Source organism: Canis lupus, chromosome 8 (genome assembly GCF_003254725.2).
Source record: "Canis lupus dingo isolate Sandy chromosome 8, ASM325472v2, whole genome shotgun sequence".
NCBI lineage: Eukaryota > Metazoa > Chordata > Mammalia > Carnivora > Canidae > Canis > Canis lupus.
Window position 1 is genome coordinate 38,842,014 of NC_064250.1, and position 7,046 is coordinate 38,849,059.

Sequence of the window (7,046 nt, forward strand, 5' to 3'; positions counted from 1 at the left end):
GTTATAAAACAGCATGTAAATAATAGCCTCAGTAATGTGAAAGTGTACATGACAGAAGTCAGGAAATAGAATAGGGGAAGGTTCAGAACTAAAGGACAAATCAAGGACAACAAGACTCTCATTTGCTAACCCAAGAATCAAGAGATACCATAGATGGTTGAGAGAAAAAGAAAAGTATCAGTATATTAATTTAAGTCACAATAATAAGAATAACATAACTAATATATATGCTAATAATATAATGAATTAATATTTTATATAATAGGAATATAACTATAAATTAATAATATAATATAATGAATAATATAACTAAGAATAATATAACTTTATTTGGAAGACGGAGGAAAGTAGATGAAGGACTAATGTGAGTTAACCTAAATCTTCTGCCATAGGTGAAAGTCAAAAGATAATTTCTGAAGTTTATTTCAAAAAGGGAAAACTCTTCCTTGTGGTAGATGGCCAGTAATGGTAGATGGCCAGAAGTAATGATGGAGTTAGGAAATCCTCTTTTTACAACCATCATAATAAAATTTGATTCAGGCAAGAATCATCTATGGATGCATGAGGTAGGGGCCAAGTTTGATACAAAACAGAATATTTACTCAGCATCAAAGGTTCTCTTCATAATATACTTTTTAAAAATGTTTATTTATTTTAAGTAATTTCTATCCACAAAATGGAGCTCAAACTCATGACCCCAAGATCAAGAGTCACATGCTCTTCTGAATGAGCCAGCCAGGCATCCCCACAGTATACTCATTAGCTGCAAAAGGAAAAACAGTGACTATACACTGGAGGAAATAAGAACACCTTAAGCAAGTGATCAAAATAAGGGGCAAATGGGCACCTGACTGGTTCAGTTGCTCAGTTGGAAGAGCATGTGACTCTTGGTCTTGAGGTTGTGAGTTCAAGCCCCATAATGGGTGTCGAGCCTACAATCAATCAATCAATCAATAAGGCAAACAGATATCATGTGCCTCTGAATAGGATAACCTGAGAAGGACAAAACATCATTCCTGTTGTATTCCACTCAAAACATTTATAACCTGAATCTAATCATGAGGAAACAATATCAAATAAACCTAAATCAGAGACATTCTAAACAACTGGCCTTTATTTTTCAGAAGTTTAGTATCTTTATATTTATTTCAAGGATTTTATTTGTTTGAGAGAGCAAGAGAGCACAAGCAGGGGGAGGGACAGAGGAAAAGGCAGAAGCAGACTCCTCGCTGAGCATGGAGCCTGACACCAGGCTCAATCTCAGGACCCCAAGATCATGACTGACCCAAAGTCAGATGCTTGACCAACTGAGCCACCTAGACGCCCCCAGAAGTTTTAGTATCTTTAAAGATAAATGAGGGACTCCTGGGTAGCTCAGCAGTTGAGTGTCTGCCTTTGCCTCAGGTCATGTCCCTGGGTCCTGGGCTCGAGTCCTGCGTTGGCTCCCCACAGGGATCCTGCTTCTCCTTCTGCCTAGGTCTCTGCCTCTCTCTGTGTGTCTCTCATGAATAAATAAACGAAATCTTTAAAAAAAAAATAAAGGCAAACGGAAGGCTGAGAAATTATTATAAATGGTAACTAGACATGGAAACTAAATCTAATTCATGATACTGGACTGGATCTTATATGAGAAACAAAATAATGCTACAAAAAAAAAACATTACTGGGACAACTGACAAAATTGGAATATAGAATATGGAGTCAATATAAAGCTTACTGAATCATTTCCAGTCCTGACAAGATGAGATAAGCACATGCTACCCTATTCTTCCTGCTAATTATGAAACAAACAAACCTGGACAAAACCCATAAAGCAACTGACAGAAGATGGAAAACTGAAGAAAATACAAACTGGCTAGCGACCTTGAGCACTGAATTCCCTGGGATTTTGTTTGCTGTCAGTATATCCAGGCCTGGGCCCAGGAGTCCCAATCCAAAAACACCAATGGGCAGAGACCAAATGGCTCAAAGAAAAGCCTACTTTCTGTAGCTACAAGACCAGGAAAGAAATCTTCCCAAAAGAGAGCATGTTGATGAAACCTACCCTACTCAAGGCAAACATCTCAAAAAGTCTACTCTTCTATCACCCCCTTTTGCTCCCACTGTCTCCTATCCTTGCGAGACCCTGCTGGATTCCCTAGCACTTCATTAAAAGCTAGGCTGCCATTGCATCCCTAGATAAGCTGCATTTGGGGAGGATATGTTGGCAAAAACTCCATCCCTTTTTTTTTTATTCGTGAGAGAGGCAGAGACACAGAGGGAGAAGCAGGCTCCCTGCAGAGACCTCAAAGCGGGACTTGATCCCAGGACCCCAGGATCAAGTCCTGAGCCAAAGGCAGACGCTCAACCACTAAGCTACCCAGGCATCCTTAAAAACTCCATCTTTTAAAGAGTTTGGGTCCTCATTTCTGTTGGTCCTCATTTCTTTATCCCATAGGGCAATCAAAGGTCTTTTTGTCTAGGCTAAGCAAATGTCCTCACAAAAATGGCTTTCCCCAGGGTGCCTGGGTGGCTCAGTCCGTTGGGTGTCTGCCGTTGTCTGGGATCATGATCCCAGGGCTCTGGGATAAAGCCTTGCATCAGGCTCTCTGCTCAGCTGGGATCTCCTTCTCCCCCTGCCTCCCCCCAACTCATATTCTTTCTCTCTCACTGGCTCTACTCTGCTCTATCAAATAAATAAATAAATTTAGAAAATGGCTTTCCCCTAGAATGCCTGCCCAGATTTTCCTTTCATTTTGAATCTATTCATTACTCCTTTGTCAACTCTTAGATAATACAGTAAAAATTTCTTCTTAGAAGTTTAAAATAATCTTTTTTTTATTTAGATCTTTTCAATAAATGAGTTTGTGATAGGGCGCCTGGGTGGTTTAGTCAGTTAAGCGTCCGACTCTTAATCTCAGCTCAGGTCTTGGTCTCAGGGTTGTGAGTTCAGGCTCCACATTGATCCTTGTATTGAGCCCTGCACATTGGTCCTGGGATCAGGAGTCAGACGCTTACCGGGCTGAGCCACCCAGGTGTCCCTTAACTAAATTTCTATGCTTGGTTCTCCCAGAAAAGGAAGGCCTAGGCAACTAATCAGCAGTTCCTTGTTTGACACAAGTTACCTGACCTGGCTCTGAACCATCCCTTTGCTCCATATGAGGACAGTAAGTAACCTTACAGTAACTAATCTGCTTTGACTGAGAATTTCTCTGTGTCTGCTTCCTTGTACTTATGTATTTCATTTTGTACAGTTCCTTGGCCAGCCTTTCTGGTAGATTGAATGCTGCCCAATTCATGAATTGGTGAATAAAAGCCTACTAGATCATTAAATGGTGGAAATTTTTCTTTTAACAGGAGGGAAAGAAGTTTTACAATGTGACAGATAAACAGAGAAAAAAATATGGAAGGTGTTATTGTGAATTATGAATATTGGATTTCCTTGTTGCTTGGTTGGAATTACTATCAACTACTTTTGATTCCTGAATTATTCCTTTATAACTGGAACCCCACATATAAATTGGATCATGTAGAGCTTTATATACAGATTATATAAATCAGCTATTAGAGTTAACTGAAGGCATTTAAATAACATTTCCACTGCTTCCTTGACAATATCCCTCCCCACCCCCTCAAACCCCCTAAAACCTACTCTTCTTATAATTCTTACCAACTGACCACTCTCCAACTCTTACTCATTCAGTGAAGATTTAGGAAACCTTATTCACACTCCTCTTTTATACCAAATGTAAGACATAATCCTAGATTTCTATAGCCACAATACATGGCCCATCTAACATGGCTTTGTGACTGGTTTGCCTATCTAATTCAGTGACCTTCACCTATTTTCAGCAATGTGTTGAAGCCAGTTCATTCCAGCTCCTAAGAGGTGATTGTTCGCATCTTTCTAGGTCCTCACTCAGTAACATGTTGGTAACTTGAAATTAGCCATGGTGGCAGGATTTACACAACAAAAATCAACAAATGCTACAAATCAGGGAAACTTTTTTATTTTTGAGGACCGGTTTAACAGCAATGACTGTCTCTATCCCGCTTGAACCTCTCACAGACAGATCTAGACACAACCTAGGGTTTGGTCATCAGCAGGAACTGTCCCACACCAGAAATAAAAAACTTCAATTGTTCATTCTCTAACCACCCCCTCAACTCTCAGCTTTCAAAGCCCTATTCCCCTATACCTTCTCTTCAATAAAACACAGACCTTCAGGCCCTATTCACATATTCTCTCCATACATCACAAAGGATGTATGTAGAAAGGATTCCAGCTGAACATACTGAACTGTTTCCTTTGATCATCTGTTAAGAGAAGGACTAACAAACTACTCAACATTTATCAATTATCTCCTGGAGTAACATAGGGTAATAAAAATCCCATTTTTTCAAAAAGCAATCAAAACTTGTTCTTACCTTCATCACAAAATGTTCATGGTAACTTATTTTTTTATTTTTAATTTTTTAATTAATGACCAGTGTGGGGCTTGAACTCACAACCTGGAGATGAAGAGTCACCTCTTCTACTGAGACCAGCCAAGTGCACCTCTTCTCTTAAGAAAGAAAGAAAGAAAGAAAGAAAGAAAGAAAGAAAGAAAGAAAGAAAGAAAGAAAGAAAGAAAGACGGAAAGGAAAGGAAAGGAAAGGAAAGGAAAGGAAAGGAAAGGAAAGGAAAGGAAAGGAAAGGAAAGGAAGAAATCTATTATATTATTATTATTATTATTATTATTATTATTACTTTTATCAAAAAGATAAATCAAACAGCCAGGCAACATCATGCAGGAGGGTTTGAGTCAACATTTCCAGCAGGAAATTGTATCCAAATACATGTCCTTATAATCTAAAAATATGCGTGGTTGCAGGGATAAATGGAGGAAGGCTGGTGTATTGGTTTCCTATCACTGCTGTAACAAATTACCACAAACTCAGTGGCTTAAAGCAATATAAATTTGTTATCTTAGAGTAATGTAGGTTAGAAGTTCTACACAAATCTACCAAACTAAAATCAAGGTGTGGACAGAGATGAATTCCTTCCAGAGGTTTTAGAGGAGAATTTATTTTCTTGCCTTTTCCAGCTACTACGGGCTGCAATGGTATCTTCTTCTCTTTCCATATTCATATCAGGGATGAATCTGTTTACATCTGCCAACAGATTTAGAATGGTTTCTTTTTACTTTGCCTTTTCTCTTTCAGATGTGCCCTGTATCAATAGGCTAAAAGAATGCAGATAACTTTGAAATGTCATTTAAAATAATAAAAAGAAATACATCACACATATATATATACATAGAATGAGACAATGGATTTTTTTTTATTTTTTTATTTTATTTTATTTTATTTTTTTTATTTTTATTTATTTATTTATTTATGATAGTTACAGAGAGAGAGAGAGAGGCAGAGACACAGGCAGAGGGAGAAGCAGGCTCCATGCACCGGGAGCCCGATGTGGGATTCGATCCCGGGTCTCCAGGATCGCGCCCTGGGCCAAAGGCAGGCGCCAAACCGCTGCACCACCCAGGGATCCCAGACAATGGATTTTTAATGAAAATAGTTATTCAGTCATACAAATATTCTCATGAGGAATGTCATTTCAGAAACCATCCTTTCAAGAGAACTTTGAGTAGAAGTGTCTGCTTAAATACTAGGATAATATTGTGATGGTCAGGGCATTGCATAAGGACTAGGATACTTCTACCACAACAATTCCCAAAGGAGATTCGTTAATTGGATTTGAGAAAAGTGAAAATAGATATTTTGCAATAAAAAGTGGCATATGTAAAAACTTGCTTTGTCATCATATATATAAATAGCTAATTATACTCCTATGCTGCCTTGAATACTAATTGCTAGGGAATGGCAATATCTCCTTGTTCTAAAGCTAGTTTACAGTTTCAGTTCTATTTCCATGTTTTCTGTCCTCTTTTGTCTTAGGAGCACAGCCACCAGGATTGATGAACTTAAAGTCAAGTCAAAATACCCCAATTGAAGCACAGAAAGAAAAAAATTAATTTTTAAAATTTTGCATTCAAGACATGTGACACACGCTCACTGTTTAGTCTCTAGGTCTGGGGTAATCACTTAAGATAACCAAAGTATATTATTAAAATACAAAAGAAAAAGATAATAATAAAATAAAAATACTTAATTCAAAATAAGTAATAAAGGAGAAATTAAGAAACCATATTAGTTAGGAGTCTCCAGAGAACAGAATAAATAGGATGTGTGTGTATATGTAGGAAAAGATTTTAAGAAACTGGTTCATGTAATTATGGAGCCTGGCAAGTCTAAAATCTACAGGGTAGGAGCAGCAGCCTGGAGACCCATGGAAAAGCTGATGTTGTGATGCAATGTTGAGTGAAGCAATTTGCTTCACTCAACGTCCACAATTTTAAATGTTAATTTCACTCAAAATTACCCTTATAGAAACATCTAAATATCTGACCAAATATGTGGGCATTGTGGGCCAATCAAGTTGGCCCATAAAATTTAACCATCATAGGAAGAAAGAATTAGGTGGGGAAAATAGACAATAAACAGCAATATGGTAGACTTAGATCCAACTGTATCAGAATTTACTTTAAATATCAATAGCCTAAACATTCCAATTTAAAAACAAAGATTATGAGATTGAATTTAAAAACACAAAGTTTTGTGTTTAAAAACACAAAGCTCAACTATATACTGTTTATAATAGATATGCTTTTTAAAAAATTTTATTTATTTATTCCTGAGAGAGAGAGAGAGGCAGAGACATAGGCAGAGGGAGAAGCAGGCCCCATATAGGCAGAAAGGCAGGGAGCCTGATGTGGGACTCGATCCCAGGACTCCGGGATTCACACCCTGAGCCAAAGGCAGTCACTTAACCCCTGAGCCACCCAAGCATCCCTACAATAGATATGCTTTAAATATAACAACACAAAATGGTTGAAGAAAAAAGGGAGAAAAATTGCAATGCAAACACCAGCTGAAGGAAATGTGATTTTAGCTATGTTGATATCAAAGTAGACCATGAGATAAGTATTATATGAAATAAAGAATTAAATTTCATAGTGAAA